This window comes from Clarias gariepinus, chromosome 16 (genome assembly GCF_024256425.1).
Source record: "Clarias gariepinus isolate MV-2021 ecotype Netherlands chromosome 16, CGAR_prim_01v2, whole genome shotgun sequence".
Lineage (NCBI taxonomy): Eukaryota > Metazoa > Chordata > Actinopteri > Siluriformes > Clariidae > Clarias > Clarias gariepinus.
This window is the reverse complement of record NC_071115.1, coordinates 30,984,410-31,003,709: the sequence shown is the minus strand read 5'-3', so window position 1 is coordinate 31,003,709 and position 19,300 is coordinate 30,984,410.

Sequence of the window (19,300 nt, the reverse complement as noted above, 5' to 3'; positions counted from 1 at the left end):
ATAGATAGATAGATAGATAGATAGATAAAAGGAAAAAAGATAGATAGATAGATAGATAGATAGATAGATAGATGAAAAGATAGATAGATAGATAGATAGATAGATAGATAGATAGATAGATAGATCAAATAAATAAAGAAAGATAGATAGATAGATAGATAGATAGATAGATAGATAGATAGATAGATAGATAGATAGATAGATAAAATAAAGAAATAGATAGATAGATAGATAGATAGATAGATAGATAGATAGATAGAAAAAAAAGAAAAAGATAGATAGATGAAAAGAAAGATAGATAGATAAAATAAAAAAAGAAAAATATAGATAGATGAAAAGAAAGATAGATAGATATATAGATAGATAAAATAAATAAATAAAGAAAGAAAGATAGATAGATAGATAGATAGATAGATAAAATAAATAAATAAAGATAGATAGATAGATAGATAGATAGATAGATAGATAGATAGATAAAATAAAGGAAGATAGATAGATAGATAAATAGATAAAATAAAGAAATAGATAGATAGATAGATAGATAGATAGATAGATAGATAGATAGAAAAAAAGAAAAAGATAGATAGATGAAAAGAAAGATAGATAGATAAAATAAAAAAAGAAAAATATAGATAGATGAAAAGAAAGATAGATAGATATATAGATAGATAAAATAAATAAATAAAGAAAGAAAGATAGATAGATAGATAGATAGATAGATAAAATAAATAAATAAAGATAGATAGATAGATAGATAGATAGATAGATAGATAGATAAAATAAAGGAAGATAGATAGATAGATAAATAGATAAAATAAAGAAATAGATAGATAGATAGATAGATAGATAGATAGATAGATAGAAAAAAAGAAAAAGATAGATAGATGAAAAGAAAGATAGATAGATAAAATAAAAAAAGAAAAATATAGATAGATGAAAAGAAAGATAAATAGATAGATAGATAGATAGATAAAATAAAGAAAGAAAGAAAGAAAGAAAGAAAGAAAGATAGATAGATAGATAGATAGATAGATAGATAGATAAAATAAAGATAGATAGATAGATAGATAGATAGATAGATAGATAGATAAAATAAAGATAGATAGATAGATAGATAGAATAAAGAAAGAAAGAAAGATAGATTGATAGATAGATAGATAGATAGATAGATAGATAAAATAAAGATAGATAGATAGATAGAATAAAGAAAGAAAGAAAGATAGATAGATAGATAGATAGATAGATAGATAGATAGATAAAATAAAGATAGATAGATAGATAGATAGATAGATAGATAGATAGATAGATAGAAAAAAAGAAAAAGATAGATAGATAGATAGATAGATAGATAGATAGATAGATAGATAGATAGATAAAATAAATAAAGATAGATAGATAGATAGATAGATAGATAGATAGATAGATAGATAAAATAAATAAAGATAGATAGATAGATAGATAGATAGATAGATAGATAGATAGATAGATAGATAAAATAAATAGATAGATAGATATAAAGATAAAATAAATAGATAGATAGATAGATAGATAGATAGATAGATAGATAGATAGATAGATATAAAGATAAAATAGATAGATAGATAGATAGATAGATAGATATAAAGATAAAATAAATAGATAGATAGATAGATAGATAGATAGATATAAAGATAAAATAGATAGATAGATAGATAGATAGATAGATAGATAGATAGATAGATAGATAGATAGATTTTATTTAACATGCTGTATAGTATTTTCCTGATATTGATGTGTAGTTTTTGTGCAGGGAGATATACAGTATATATTCTACTATACTCCAGTGTGATGTGACTATAAATCACCTGACATTTTGTTTTAGAATTAAACCTTCTCTAATCCAAACTCTGCACTATATCTATATCTATCTATCTATCTATCTATCTATCTATCTATCTATCTATATCTATATATATACTGTATATATACTTTAAATACGAGGAAGATTGATCGTTAACGTTTCTCAGATGAGGATCTTGCAAGAACATAGACAGACTGCACTTGAGAGAAATGTGATGTCCTCATACGAGAGAGGTCTCAAGAGGTTAATACAGATTTCTGGCTTCATTTTTGGGTTATTGGCAGATCGATGGCAGAAAATTTCCTTTAAATAAAGCTTGACACAACAAATCCAAAATGTCACAGGAAGAGATCAGAGCACGTCCCAGTGTCTGGAGGTTTGGATCAATCTCGCTGGTCCAGAATTACTTATATATACGTTTGTACAAAAAGAGAATCAAGTCTGTCTTTAAACAATCCAGCATTTCCACTGTTTGCTGTTCGTTTCGATCATTTTAATCAGATTAGGTATCATTTTCACTTCAGGCACACGTTCCTCACAAAGATAAGGAGGAGAAGAAAGTTAAGGCGAAGCTTCTTCACAACGTTCAGATTGAAGAGGCATGAAACACATTATTGGCCAGGAAATAAAGGGAATCTGAGTCGGAATATTGATGCACGCTGCATTTCTGCAGGGCATGAACGTGGTGGTAAATGATGATGGGACTGTTTGGAGAAAGTCACTGACTTGTAATGCAGCACAATGGTGGTTTGTATTAAATCCAGCCAGCGTGTGTGCCTGGCGGCGTTACACTATGATAACTTCTCTATCGAATATGAGAGATGTAATGTCAGCTGAAGACAGTAATCAGGTCCGGGCCATTGCCCCTGCTGGCTAAGTGCTTATTTCGATGCTTTTCTGCGTTTGGGTTTTGGGTTCATTGGCACTGTGGTTCTGCGTGACTGGGTTTTCATAGAAAAGCTGATGGAGCATTACGTCATAACCTCACACTCAGAGGCCTCCTGAATCCATCAGGTCAGATCTGAACTTCTAGGACTTTGGACTGTAGAGCAAACCTCAAAGTCTGGTTTCATATGAATTTTTAGTGATACATTTTATATGTTTCTTTTTTATGTCAGATCCAAGATGGCTTTAAAACTAACCCAAGAAACAGTGGCTCCAGTCTGTGCTCCTGCCCTGAACATTTGTGTGTTTTCTCAGCTCCCAACACACCTGATTTAAGTAATCGGCTAATTAACAGCCGTATCTGAATTAATGCACTAAAATGTGCAGGACTGGAGCTCCTCCAGGACCAGGATTGGGAACGCCTGCAATAGAAGATGGAACAGAACCAGATCTAACACCACATGACTTTTTACTTTAGACTGATCTGATGTCAGTATTCTAACAGAATTGGTCCAGAATATTCGCTGCATTAAAGTGCATACAAAAGTGCCACAAAGTCCAAGACCATCAATTTGAGTGTTTGAGTGTTCCTCATCCTGTCATTTACTGTATACTTGAAACACATTTTTGCATACAAATCCAGACAGGGCCACCATGTGTAGAGTTTATCCATTATAACCGTTATTGGCATTGGGATTTATATTATATATTTAAAGGTTTGTTCAGTGATTTCTTTAAAAAAATATTATTTGACTCGTCGTCTAGGCGGCACGTTGGTGTAGTGGTTGGCACTGTTGCCTCGTACCTCCAGGGTCTGTTTTTTCTTTTCTATCAAAAGGAAAAGAAAAGTACTGCAGTTGAACTGGATGATGAATTAAAAGTTTATCGAACCAGAATCAGGCTGCAAGGGTCGAGTGTTGAAGGTTTAAGTCCCACCTCGTGTCTGTGTGTCAATTATTATTATTATTATTATTATTATTATTATTATTATTATTACATTTTGTTAATACTTCTCCTCTTGACTTTGGTTCTGTGTACATGGAGCATGTTTTTCCCGTGCTTGGTGGGTTTCCTCCCGGTACTCCGGTTTCCTCCCACAGTCCAAAAACATGCAGATTAGGGTTATTGGCGTTTCCAAATTGCCTGTAGTGTGTGAATAAGACTTAAGCCTCATGCCTTAAGTCTCTTGGGATAAACTCAACCATTAACCCCGTAAATAAAGCCGTAGAGATGATAAGTGAGTGAGTGAGTGAGTGAGTGAAAACCAAAAACCAAAAGTCCTTGTTGTTGTTGCTTTTGTTGTTTTGACCCTAAATCATTCAGAACAAACCAAACAGGTCAGGTGCTGATAAAAAGTTTCCCTTAATGCCCTTCGATCACAGGGTTATTAACAGCATGTGGTCTACAGAACACTGATTGAGTTCTCACCAAGAACGTCACGCAAACTGTTCCCAGTCGTTACGGTTCTGAATTTGCTTGATGGCAGCAAACACCTGGAAGTTAAAAATCATCCTCCTTTACATCTGTTAGATAATCTGACTTAAATGATCATTTTAAAGATAAAAACATTTATTAGTAGCCGTATACAGCAGGACTCTCTGTAGAGCTGTGTGTGTGTGTGTGTGTGTGTGTGTGTGTTTTCCTCCAGTGCTGTGTAGTGTGACTAGTTTACGCAGTGGGGATATTAGCTTAATAAAATAAAAAAGCGCGAGATTTGATTAATGGTGTAATTAGCGACACTAAATGATAACTGACATGTTTTGAGCTTGACTGTTCACTGCACCAGTGGTCTGGTGATGAAAAGGCAGCAGAGGCGCGGCTCCAGCGTCATTACCAGCGCTACGTTCACATGCACAGGGTTTGAGAGGGGGGGCTTCTGTGTAGTGAACTATACATCCAGTGTAGGCTTAAGTGTGTATTCTCTGAACAGCAGATGGCAAACTCTATATCTCTTAGCCTGACATTTGAGTTGTTGTTGTTGTTGTTGTTGTTGTTTTAAGTCCCACCCCATTTGCTCTCGTCAGGGCCACGGGTTGCACATCACTGTCCAATTCCATTCTGCTTGTTCAGAGTCAGAGCAGTGAGATTACTCAGACCAGACCTGAACATGATGGAAAAACCTCCCGGCCGCTGCTGTAGACATCACATCCTCCATCTATCATTAGGCTATTAGGAGTTTCTGCACTGCACTGTGAGTTCAGTTAATAAACGACTCGAGCTGAACCACCAGATTGCCCACATGAGTGCATTCTTAAGAATTGCATTTAAACAGTGTAACGTGATACCCAGATATATTAATTAGTACATTTATCACACTGAATTATTTAATTTTCTTGTTAACCATGCGGCATAAAGAGGCAGTGGAGCTCAGATTTAGTGTGTATCCTGTGTGTGCCATTGAAGTGGTGTTTCTCTGTTTTTTTTTTTTTGCTAAACAAATTAAGCATAAGAATAGTGATCTGGAAATATATTTTTTTTCTTTAGCGAAGGCATACTGTAGATGACGAGTCATCGTCTGTACCACTTTAATCTGTGTTCAGGGTCGCAGAGGGCGTGGAGCCCATCCCAGGAGACCCAGGGCACGAGGCAGGGTACACCCCAGACAGGGTGCCAATCCATTGTAGGGCACACACACACACACACACACGCCGGGCAATTTGGGAATGCTAATTATCCTAATCTGCATGTTTTTGGACTGTGGGAGGAAACCGAAATACCCGGAGGAAACCCATAAAGCACAGGGAGAACATGCAAAGTCACTGTTCAGAGGGGAATTATTAACAAAATTTTATAATAATAATAATAATAATTATAATTATAATAATAATTGACACACACAGACCCAAGCTGGGACTCAAACCCTCAACCCTTACAGTCTGACTTCTGGTTTTATAATCTTTTAATTCATCATCCAGTTCAACTGTAGTATTTTTCCTTTTGATAGAATGCACTAAAATAAATAAATAAATAAATATGTTACTTAATTGATTGACCATTGTAAGTGGATGCAAAATTACACATACCAGATACGGAATCACAGGAAATACCATGAGATAATTAAAATGCACACAGGGAGAGTTTTATTCCTCACACCACTGCTAGCAGGTTAGCTTTATGTTGTGACAGAACCGGGCGAGGCGCATCAGCTAGACGCGAACCTACTGTCCGCGCTGGTTAAAACCGCTTTCACATTGTGCGATTGCAGCGGCCTTGTCATGCAAAATGGGAAATATAAAGAAACATCAAAATGAAATTCTATAACCTACTATAACACGGTTTCTGCGTGTTTATTCAACACAGATTATACAATAAAAACCCTTTATTACTGGATCTGTGCAGAGGTTAACGGAAAGTAACTCAAGCTCAAGCAGGCTCATTACTTACTTATGTGGATGATGTAATTGCATAATTTGCATATTTATTACTTTTTCATGGATATTTGCATATTAATTTTTATTAAGTTTTTAGTTTGAATATATGATCCTTTTTTTTGGTAAATATTTTTCTTGTTAAACATCTTTACTTAAATAAAAATGAGAGGGAAATTTGCATATTAACAAAGAGTTATCTGTCACAAAGAGAGCAACAGATAACTGGATCAACAGAACTTTACAAAACAATACGCTACTCAGAACTGTACTTCTGTAACACACAGCATCGAAGGGAGAAAAACAAAACTTATAGAAGGTAATAATTATTGGAACACTAAATATATCTGTATACAGTATGCACAAACTCAGGAAGTAAATAAAAACAGATGTTCAGACACGAGTGAGCGCCCTCTGGTGGGCTGGAGCTTTGGCACTTGTTTATGAAGCATGTGACAGATGTCGGCCTTTACGTTTTAACATGTACAAAAAACATACTTTCTGTCAAAATACATTCACGGTAAAGAGGCATAAAGATAAGTGGACATGAAGGGAATGTCTGCTAATTGAAAACATCCCCAAGATGAAGACTGAAGGTGCCAAAGGTGGGATAAACCCTGGGGATCAGTGATTAATCACAAGCGCAAGACTGTCAGGCGTCACACGTGACGGTGAGTCGAGCAAACCTGACGTCTCATCTCAGCGGCTGTGATGTGAACGTTCTCAAGCAGGAGGCCGTACGTCTGCTCATACAGCTGATAGATTTGTTGCTTAAGGCGGCTAGAAAGTCAACAAAATGTAGTGACAGGTTCCCTAAGCGGCACGCCGTACACCTGCAGACAGGTTTGTGCTTTCTTCCTAAAAAACTAACGACCTACAACAGGTTTAAAATATTTAATCTAATTCATCACATGACACCATGGACATCAGGTTTAATTCTTTCTTGTAAAAAAAACAAAACAAAACTATTTGTCCCCTTCATAAAGAATGAATTTTCAGGTGTAGAAGTTATATATGGTTATATTATTATTTATTTATTGATTATTATTATTATTATTATTATTATTATTATTATTTATTTATTTATTTATTCATTTATTCATTTGTTTATTTTTATTATTATTATTTATTTATTTTTATTTATATTATTTTTATTATTGTTATTATTGTTATTTTTTATTTATATTATTTTTATTATTATTATTATTATTATTATTATTATTATTAAGTTTTAATTCTTACCTTACTATACTGCACATCCAGGACCGAGGGTTTGATTCCTGCTTCATGTTTGGTGGGTTTCCTCCGGGTACTCAGGTTTCCTCCCACAGCCCAAAAACATGCAAATTAGGCTAATTGGTGTTCCCAAATTGCCCGTAATGTGTGTGTGTGTGTGTGTGTGTGTGTGTGTGTGTGTGTGTGTGTGTGTACAGGATATGTGTACCCTGCATTGGACTGGCACCCGGTCCTGTGTATACGCTGCCTCGTGTCTGAAGTTTTCTGAAATAGTCTCCCAGGTTAAACTGTTTAAAAGATGAATGAATGAATGAAATTTCCCTACTTCATGACTCCGCCCCATCCAATCTGCACCATAGAATCAACACGGAGGAGAACTCTTACACTAGAAAAACACTGTCCAGTTTTAATAATAAACAAATAAACAAATAGTCGTTCGTTAATCATAATGGAGGTGCGATGTTTAATTAATCGTGATATTGATTCGAGGTCGTATCACCCAGCCCTGGGTTTATATTACTCGCATCCATCAATGTGTGTGTAACAGCTTTATACCTCTGTAGGTGTGTATTAATTCACCTGAGCAAGTCAGTGTTTTAAATGATCACTTCGTTAAACGTTACCCCGTGTAGCTGCGGTTTGAGTTTGGCGTCATCGTGTTCTCTTTAGCGTTAGCGTTAGCGCTGGATTGTAAACGAGTCTGAAACTTCCAGACGGTTCCTGATGGACTCATCATTATTACTGACGTTTAGAATGAAAGAGAGAAGTGTTAAACCTCGTCTGTTACACACACACAGGTTATCTTCATGCACTTCCTCCTCTCACACCTGTCCTTCCTCTTTATCGTGACTTTATCGTAACTTTCCTCTAGTCTTATATTGGAGAAACAACCCCACCTGTATTTTATGCGTCTCTCAGCCTGTTTTATCGTTTAATTCGCTTTTACATCATTAGCGCTGTTCGGATTTAATGTTAAAACGCTATGATTAAGGTGTTTTGTGCAGGTTTTAAGACTCTGAAAAGCTTTATGCAAATGATCCTGGCCTGGTTCGCCTCGCAGAGGGCACGGTGAGGACAGCGGGGTCGGCGCCAGCGCCAGTCACAGCGCCATATTGACAGCGTTAGCGTGACCGTGCCAGCTGATGAGTCAATTAGCACGACGGTAGCAGAAGATCAGAAACCCTGCGGTCAACTTCAGTACGTACACCATGACCACCGTCATCATCATCATCATCATCATCATCATTTATGAATGTGGCTTTTGATGGAAGCGAGGTGACATTTAACACCCACACACACACACACACACACACGCACTGACAGAGACATGGAGCAGGTAGGTGTGAATGACTAGCAGGTGCAGGTTTGTGCAGAGACACTGTCTGGTCTGAGGCTTGGCTCATCTTTTGGAATTAAAAGAGCAGCACGCAGTGAGTCAGTGTTCTGTGTCAGACGTGCGAATAAACAATTACACAGAGGTGCCGAGTGCTTTCAGCAAACTTTCACAGCCCATCAGGACACGCTGGACTGTGTGACACACACACACACATACATACACACGCACTCTCTGAGAAGGTCATGTGAGGACATGCCACAAGTACTGGAAGCATCAGCGAAAGGTTCAAGCTGTAAAGATATAGAAAAACAAACTGGTTTTAAAATCATGGATCAATAAGTAGCACTGAGTTTTACTAGGGGGCGCTAGAGTACGTCTGTTAAAGGAAGATCTGAAATCTATTCCTTGAGACACTTTTCTAGCTGCATGCTTCAGGATCTTAAATCTTGCGATCTGATTGGCTCTTGGCATTTCCGTGTTTAATATAAGGGATGCTTTTCAGAGCAACAATAAAAAAACTAAACAAAATTTTTAAGTCATAAAGGCCCAGACCTGGTTCTCCTTTAAGGGACATTGCGGAGGGTATAAGCGGCACGGTGGTGTAGTACCTCCAGGGTCCGGGTTCGATTCCCAGCTCGAGGTCTGTGTGTGGAGTTTGCATGTTCTCCCCGTGCTTGGTGGGTTTCCTCTGTGTTCTCCGGTTTCCTCCCACAGTCCAAAAACATGCAGATTAGTCTCTAATTGGCGTTTACAAGTCGCCTGTTGTGTGTGAATGAGTGTGTGAGTGTTGACTGGAGTACCTATCACGGTTGTACAAAATGGGAATAAATTCGCTCACCACTGGCCTCCACAGTCTCTGGTTGGACTACAGAGGTTCCTAGATGGATGGAGAATATAACACACACCAAGTAGACCATGTGGACCACATTTTGAAAGAAAGAAATGCATCCAGAACAGAACAGGTTAAATATAAAATACGTGATGCTAAGAAAATTAATGTTCAAGAATCATTAAATGGAATAAAACATACTTTCATAAATGAAAAAAAAAAAGGCTTTTTAAAAATAACTAATTCCGTCACATGTGCATGCCACCATTTTTGAAATGATGTCATGGGTTCACAGACTGTCACATGACTGCACCAGAATGTTCAATAGATGTCACTTCCTGAGTTGAAAGTCGAAGATGGAGCGGAATAAGGAACTTTCAAGGGTTTATGACGTGTGTTTTGGGTGATGGATTAACAAGACGTCTGATCTGAACCCTGGACCTGGTTTGCTCAGAGCACATAATCCTCTATAAGGGTGAAAAACACACATACAACACTGCTTTTTAAAGAATGAATTCATTGTTTAATAATGAATTAAAAACTCTGTGCCACTTCTAACGAGTTGCTGCTAAGAGCCAAGGTAAGTCCGGGCGTTTTGGGAATCTGCAGTTCTCCTGAGTCCAGCCTGGGGGCAGTAGTGGCTTTTGCATCATCACCGCCCTCACAGCGTTGGCATTATCCTTCTCTCACGCTCCATCTGAAAGGCTTAAAGCTCCAATTAAGATTGGTCCAGATGATAGCAGAATTAGTATTGTGATGCGTAGAGAGGCTTGAAGTACTCGCTTTTTTTAATTCAGTATTGCTGACCAAATGCTTCTGCTATCAAACAATCTGCCACCTGTTTTAGAGCCATCAATACATGTGCTGCAATCAAATGGTAATCAGGTGGAACGGAATGAGCACGATGTCCTCTGGAGGAACCGCCGGTTGTTTATATATATTTACACATAACCCGTAGGTGAGCTGGCGAACCCTGTGCCGTGTTTAAGGTCACGGTTACCGTCTGTGCCGAACAGAACGTCTTTATAGACATTAAATATTAAACAGGTTTAGTCCACATCACTTTCAATGGGCTACTATTGATACTTATGTTTTAAATTTACATTAAACATTAAGATACAGACTCTAGGATGTTCATAAGAAAAACAAAAATCCCATTCTGTCTTGGGTTTTTATTGCTATGTGACACGGTTTCACTGAGACGTCACAATTTATGCGAAACAACCCAGTAAGCTGTAAATTAGCTCTGACTTTTTGTCTTTTCATTCAAAGTATTTGCAACTGCTGCGACAAAAATCACAGCTCTCGTTCTATTTTGGCAAAATCAAACGCTTAAGCTTAGCAACTTGTCGAGTCGCACCTGCTTGTTCAGGTGCTGAGAGATGAAATTAAAAACAGCATGTTTCTGAGATACGGCAGAAATGAAAAATTGATATACAGTCTCTCACTTGTGTTGGTAGGTGTGACATTTGTTTTCTTCTCATTAGCATAAAGTTAAAGTTGTCCTAACACCCCGCCTACTGTGCATTATTCACAGAGGCTCCGCCTCCAGGTACAATACATTACATTAAGGAATGTACTGTACTGTTTTTACTTTTAAATTTAAAATAGTTTTGTATTTTTGTTTAACATGGACTAGAATGAAATTAAATCAATCATCTGTATTTTGAGTTTTCTATCTGAAACTTGGACTCTCATACTGAGCTTCTGTTTCTTTATATTATAATAAAAAATCTCACACTACTGATAATTATAATACAGTAAGTCCCCTACATACGAACATTCGAGTTACAAACTTTCAAAGATATGGACAAAGATATGTGAAAGATATGTGCTCACGGAGTTTTGATCACATGTTTGGCATACATTGTCACGTGTGTGCAGCCTGCAACCCAGACGCGAGCGTAAAAGCAGCGACAATGAAGCTAGTACTGCTAAGAAGCGCCGAGTAATAACGATAGAGACAAAAGTGAAAATAAAGAAGAGGACGGAGCGACATGAAAAGATGATAGACATTTTTAACATGAATCGTTCTACCATCGTCACAATTCTAAAGAACAAGGACAAGATGATGGAACATGTTAGTTTTATACTGTGTATAGCCGATTGTGTTCGTATCCTAGTACACAGATGATGTTTGTTGGACTTACGAATAAACTCTCGGAACGGAAGTTGTTCATATGTAGGGGACCGACTGTACTGATTCCCCCAGCTCTGTGTATTCACTCCAAAATCTACAGTGGGAGAAGATGAACCAGGGATCCACGTAGCCTCAGCTGTGTTTCTCAAGTGTGTGTATGTGTGTGTGCGTTTGTATCCATACACATCTGGTCTGACATCATTCCCGTAGCCACCCGTAACCTCAGAGCCCTGTCGTGGTGTCTTCCAGCTCGCCGTGTTCTCGCTAACAGCCACAGTGATTACATTTCACCGCTGAATTCTCAGGCAGAGTAATTAACTCAGGTTCTGCTAGTGCTAAGGCCTCGACAAATATTATCCCGGAGCCAGCGAGGGCCTCGGGATCGAGGCGGGGCTGTCTCGCGGCCATGGCCACCGTATTGACTTGATCAGCTGCTAATTAAGAAGTCGGCCGGCCGGATAGGGCGCAGAGGGAGATGACTTCATTAGCAGGGTCTTGGTGAGCGTAATTTTTCCCTCGCTCTTTCACACGGCTCCTTGGTAGCAGCCAAACGGGAGGGGAAGATGGAATCTTCTAGAAATATTTTCCATCTGATAGAGCTTAATGAGTCTGTTTGACCAAAAATGGATGATTTTCACCCTTGAATATAAACGACCTCATGATATAAACGTGACGAGTCTTTCTGACCCCATAGCGTGCTTAAATATAGGGTAAGATTTTTGGTACAGTAATGTTATCATTTCCATGTTAAATAAAAAAGAAAGTAATATTAAAAAAAGGGCAAGGTTAACAAAGTGTTTAACGTATGTTGTACTTTCTTACAACGAAAGTCAACATCTTTTCTCTTTCTCCTGTTTTTCTGCCAGTAAATCACTACACAAAACACAATTAAAGCATGAGTTTGCGATATTTTTTAACTTAAAACTCAATCAACATTTTTTATGCTAAATGTTGTCTTTCTCTTATCACACACACACATTCAGGCTGAATCATGTGTTGTGGGAGGTGGAGTTATAGCGTTTTGCAAAAAAATTCACACCAATGTCACTAAAACAGCTTTCTCCTGATGGTTGTGCTTTTAACTCCATTGTGACAGTTTGTTATACTTTTTGCTTATTTCAAAATACATTTTTATTCACACACTAGATGTACACTAGTTGTGCCCGCAACTTTGTTTGCATGGAATTTAATTGCACACTCATGAGCGCGTTTAAAAGAAAAAAATGTACAGTGCCATCTGTTAAAGTTTGAGATGAATTAATTATCAATTACTAATTTACAAAGTAATTTTTTTATTAATATAAGGGTGTTGTCTGTTTAAATTTCAAACTAGCATAATCTTCTCTTCCCTTGGGCCGATTGCGATGAAACAAAGCCTATATGTTACCTCAAGCTCGGCCAAATACCCCTGTGAAAACCCAATTAACATTTGTTCAGTAGTTTTTACGTGATGCGTGCACAAAGAGACAGAAAAATTCCAAATTACTTATTAAAGTACCCCCCCCCCCCTCAATTTTTTATACATTTATATGTTAACAAAAAAAAAATGCGCAATCCAGTGTCTTCTTGTGCCAGTCCCAAGTCTGGATAAATGCAGAGGGTTGTGTCAGGAAGGGCATCCGACGTAAAACATTTGCCAAATCAATGATGCGAATCAAGAATATAATTCCCATACCGGATCGGTCGTGGCGCGGGTTAACAACGACCGCCACTGGTGCTGTTGACCTACAGGGTGCTGGTGGAAATTGGGCTACTGTTGGTCGAAGAAGGAGAGGAGGAAGGCGTGTTCGTAAGCAGAGAGAGAAGAGGAAAGGCAAGAGTTTAGGAGTGATAGTGGGGACTTTGAATGTTGGGACCATGACAGGGAAGGGAAGAGAGTTAGTTGATATGATGCAGAGAAGAAAGGTGGATATACTGTGTGTACAGGAGACCAGGTGGAAAGGGAGCAAGGCTAGAAGCTTAGGATCAGGGTTCAAATTGTTTTACCATGGTGTGGATAGGAAAAAAAATGGAGTAGGAGTTATTCTAAAAGAGGAGTTTGTAAGGAATGTTCTAGAGGTGAAGAGAGTATCAGATAGGGTGATGAGTCTGAAGCTGGAAATTGAAGGGATAATGTTCAATGTTGTTAGTGGTTATGCCCCACAGGTAGGATGTGAGTTAAAAGAGAAGGAGAAATTCTGGAGTGAGTTAGATGAAGTGATGCAGAGCATCCCCAGAGGGGAGAGAGTGGTGATTGGTGCAGACTTCAATGGACATGTTGGGGAAGGGAACAGAGGTGATGAAAATGTGATGGGCAGGTTTGGTCTTCAGGACAGGAATGTAGAAGGACAGATGGTGGTGGACTTTGCAAAGAGGATGGAAATGGCAGTAGTAAATACTTTCTTCCAGAAAAGGCAGGAACATAGGGTGACATATAAGAGTGGAGGCAGAAGCACTCAGGTCGACTACATCTTGTGTCGACGTTGTAACCTGAAAGAGATCAGTGACTGCAAAGTGTTGGTAGGGGAGAGTGTAGCCAGACAACACAGAATGGTGGTGTGCAAAATAACCCTGTTGGTGAGGAAGGCGAAGAGGACAAAGGCAGAGCAGAGGACAAAGTGGTGGAAGCTGAAAAAGGAAGAATGTTGTGAAGTCTTTAGGGAGGAGTTGAGACAGGCTATGGGTGGTCAGGAGGTGCTTTCAGTTGACTGGACAACTACAGCCAATGTGATCAGGGAGACAGGTAGGAGGGTACTTGGTGTATCATCAGGTAAGGGGAAAGTGGACAAGGAGACTTGGTGGTGGAATGAGGAAGTCCAGGAGTGTATACAGGGAAAGAGGCTAGCTAAGAAGAAGTGGGACACTGAGAGGACTGAAGAGAGTAGACAGGAGTACAGGGAGATGCAGAGTAAGGTGAAGGTAGAGGTGGCAAAGGCCAAACAAAGAGCATATGAGGACTTGTATGCTAGGCTAGACAGTAAGGAGGGAGAGGGGGATCTGTACAGGTTGGCAAGGCAGAGAGATAGAGATGGGAAGGATGTGCAGCAGGTTAGAGTGATTAAAGATAGAGATGGAAATGTACTGACAGATGCCAGGAGGGTGATGGGAAGATGGAAGGAGTACTTTAAGGAGTTGATGAATGAGGAAAACGAAAGAGAACAAAGAGTAGAAGAGGTGACTGTTGTGGAACAGGAAGTAGCAAATATTGGTAGAAGTGAGGTGAGAAGAGCGTTGAAGAGGATGAAGAGTGGAAAGGCTGTTGGTCCTGATGACATACCTGTGGAGGTATGGAAGTGCTTAGGAGAGGTGGCAGTAGAGTTTTTGACAAGTTTGTTTAACAAGATCTTGGAGAGTGAGAGGATTCCAGAGGAATGGAGGAGAAGTGTATTGGTGCCAATTTTTAAGAACAAGGGAGATGTGCAAAGCTGTGGCAATTATAGAGGTATAAAGCTAATGAGCCAGAGAATGAAGCTGTGGGAAAGAGTAGTGGAAGCTAGGTTAAGGGCAGAGGTGAGCATTTGTGAGCAGCAATATGGTTTTATGCCTAGAAAGAGTACATCAGATGCAGTATTTGCTTTGAGGATGCTGGCGGAGAAGTACAGAGAAGGTAACAGGGAGTTGCATTGTGTCTTTTTAGATTTAGAGAAAGCGTATGACAGGGTGCCAAGAGAGGAGCTGTGGTACTGTATGAGGAAGTCTGGAGTGGCAGAGAAGTATGTTAGAGTGGTGCAGGACATGTATGAGAGCTGTAAGACAGTGGTAAGATGTGCTGTAGGTGTGACAGAAGAGTTCAAGGTGGAGGTGGGTCTGCATCAAGGATCAGCTCTAAGCCCCTTTTTGTTTGCTCTGGTGATGGACAGGATGACAGATGAGGTAAGACAGGAGTCCCCATGGACTATGATGTTTGCAGATGACATTGTGCTCTGTAGCGCGAGCAGGGAACAGGTGGAGGAAAATTTGGAGAGGTGGAGGTATGCTCTGGAAAGCAGAGGAATGAAGGTTAGCCGCAGCAAGACGGAATACATGTGTGTGAATGAGAGTGACCCAGGAGGATCGGTGAGGCTACAGGGAGCAGAGGTAAAGAAGGTGCAGGATTTTAAGTACTTGGGGTCAACGGTCCAGAGCAACGGGGAGTGTGGAAAGGAGGTGAAGAGGCGGGTACAGGCAGGTTGGAATGGGTGGAGAAAAGTGTCAGGTGTGTTGTGCGATAAAAGAGTATCAGCGAGAATGAAAGGAAAGGTGTACAGGACAGTGGTGAGACCAGCGATGCTCTACGGCTTAGAGACAGTGGCGCTGAAGAAAAGACAGGAGGCAGAGTAGGAGGTAGCAGAGCTGAAGATGTTGAGGTTCTCCTTGGGAGTAACAAGGATGGATAGGATTAAAAATGAGTTTATCAGAGGGACAACCCACGTTAGATGTTTTGGAGATAAAGTCAGAGAGGCCAGATTGAGGTGGTTTGGGCATGTTCAGAGGAGAGATTGTGAATATATCGGTAGAAGGATGCTGAGGTTGGAACTGCCAGGCAGGAGGTCTAGAGGAAGACCAAAGAGGAGATTTATGGATGCAGTGAGAGAGGACATGAAGTTAGTTGGTGTGAGAAAAGAGGATGCAGAGGATAGGGTTAGATGGAGGCAGATGATTCGCTGTGGCGACCCCTGAAAGGGAACAGCCGAAAGACAAAGAAGAAGATATGTTAACAAAAAAAACATAAAATAACTTAATGAAAAAATGTTATAAACTCAGGTGATGTGTTTAATTCCTTGCTGTAGCCACACCTTGATCCTACCTTTAATCATCATGTTCTAATTTAAGTCAGACTAAATTAACTGATTTTAAAACGTGGATACAGAAAGTGTGGAGGTGGTGAGTTTGCTTTTCATGTGTTTTCCTAGACGAGTCTATTTAAGGCCCCAGCACACACTTGATTGGCTCGGTAGAAAAACAGGTGGGAGTGATAAAATTCCTTTGCACATGCTAATAGAGCGAGCGGTCCCACTTTGGAGTTTGCACCTTTCAGCTGTAATTAAAGTTTAATCAAACACAAAGTTGACCTTCTTTACCTCTGTGTTTATAAACGCACAGAGCAAAAATCAGGTTCATTTTGCAGCACGTTTTGAGTCATGAAGGCATTTCCTGTGATGCTAGGCTAAAATGCTGAATACTAGCAGCGGCACGGGAACGCCAGGAGCGGCTAACGAGGGTGGTCCACATCGAAAGTTGGCCTGAAATCAGGTGGATGGAGAGCCACTTGCGTACATGTTTTATCTTTGTCCTGCATGGATGTTTCAATGGTGTGCAATACTGCCTTTATGTGAGTTCATTCTTATCTTATCACGCCTGTGCCGCATCCAGAGTGCAGTCTTGCCTTTCACTCAGCTCGGATGATCCCAGCATTAAAACTCCGGGCGAGTTTGAGCAGCTGGTTATTTTGTTATCAGTTTGCAGCAGGAGGTCGGTGTTTCTTCTCCGTTGCGCCGCCGCACATCTTCACATCTCCGGGGATCAGCTATCAAAGCTCGCAGACTCCTGAGTGTTTGTCATCGAGCCTGTGCGAAACAGGACGAGGATGTTGTTGCATAACAGCTTTCGGATTCAAAAAGGAGCTTAAACGTCAGCTGTGGCCGTGTGCCATATGCATGCGCTCAATCTTGGCTGAATTTTGCTGATTATTGCGGCTGTACTCTGCGGTTCGGGAGGGGGAGACGGGCTGTATAATCCCCTCCATTACCAAGCACATGGAAGTGTGCTTGTGCTTGGCTTCTGTTCATATTTGCCTGCAGTGTAAAAACCTTCAGTCAAAGGACAATGAGGAAAAGCAAATAACGAAGGATGGTAAAAATTATGGTTCTCAGTGTAGCTAACATACAGTATAATGCAAGTCCATCTCACCGCAAATCTTTAAACCACATTAAATTGTTCTTGATGTCATACAGATGTGTTGATTCGGTTAAGGACACAGTGGGACTCGCTGTCATTTACAAGCAGGAACTAAACCTCGCTAACATTAACAGGGAGACCCAACTTAAAGACCCATGCTCATCTTGTTTTGCTTTGTACAGTTTGGCATCACTTAACATATTTGCATAAATGACTTAACAAATGTAATAATACGGAAAATTAATAAATGTTCAACTAAGTCATTATAAGTAAATAAAGAAATGTTAATCATTTAAGGCTAAAATCATTATCACTATAATTGGCACTTTAGGCATCACATAATTTATAAACCTATGTTGTAATTATATTTATATTGCAGTACATGTGTATGTGGCCTCTACTGTATGTGTAGGTCTAACAGCAGGCCTGAGTGTGCCTGCCTTTAATAAAGCACTCATTTAGAGTCTCATTAGGATTTGAAAGTGAGCAATAAATTCCACAACCATTTAGCTTTCCTTATTTAAATGCTATTCTGTATAATTTCGCCTGGCCCATGGGAATAACAGCGATTAGACTGTAATAATAATAATACAGGAAAAACACCGGGAGTTCAGAGGCTTTTGTCAGACAGGGTGTATTGAGCTGAACCATTTGACCCAGCAGGAATTTTTAGTTGACAAACCGTTGTGATGCCGTTCATTTAGCAGAATCATGGGCAGGAAGTGCAGTGCGTGCAGAGCCCTGGACCAGTAGGGTACATGACGATGACGCTAGTAAATGCAGAGTGGTGGTGGGGCAAGGTCAAACGCCAGTGAGGGTCAGATGAGGGGAAAAACATGCGCACCTGATAATCAGTGTTTTGTTTGTTTACAGTAGGAAAGCTACAGTATAAAGGGCGAGCAGACTGAATGGGCAGTAGAGAGTATTTGCTCTCAGCACCCCGCAGATTTATGTGTGTATGTGTATATGTACTCGATCGTGTTGAAAAGCAGTATTTACAGAACGCCGAGCAAGAGAATTAAAATACTTGACTCACATCGACCGCCTGTGTCCAGCTTCCTTCCAAACTTCATCTTGCCATACTCATGCCAAAATCCGGGAAAAGGAAGACCTCCACCCCATGGAGTCCGCAACTGCTTGCAGAGGTCATCAGGGCCCTGACCACCTTCCAGCAGAACCAGCAACAAAAACTTCTCCAGAATTGCAACGAGTAGGAGGCCTCAGTCACCACCACCTCCTCACTGGTGAGGCACATCTTGTAGTCCAGCAGCTACCAGGTAACTGTGTGCTGGAGCATTTGGACATTAAGAAGGCAGTCCTGGAGCACTTCATTATGCTTTTCCCCATGTGGTTCCCGTCCTGTGCCTACACCAGCTATGCAGAGCGTGGGGCCTTTCACTTCAAGGCCAGCCCCCTGCACCTGTATCTGCTTCTTTTCCCCTCTCTTCTGTGTTTGTCTCTACTTCTCTGCAGGTGGGCATGGTTGTCTCTAAAATTGCAGGGGGATCTCTGGCATTGTGGGGAACTGGTGCAATGCCAGGATCAGTGTAGAATGCTGTCAGGTATTACTGACATGTCTCAGGCTGCCCCAGTCAAACTCATGTTCTAGTGGATGGGGTGCAGTGGGGACTAACTGCCATCTTTTCTCTGTTCTTTTTCCCAAAATTGAATAAAGACCAGAGTCAAGGGGTAATCAAGAACATTCCAGTGTACACATCACTCCTTCACCATCGTGGTACCCAATCCCCCTCCAACCAGGCCTTGGAGAACCAAAGTCTGATAACAACCCAAGTCGATCAAAATGTGACAA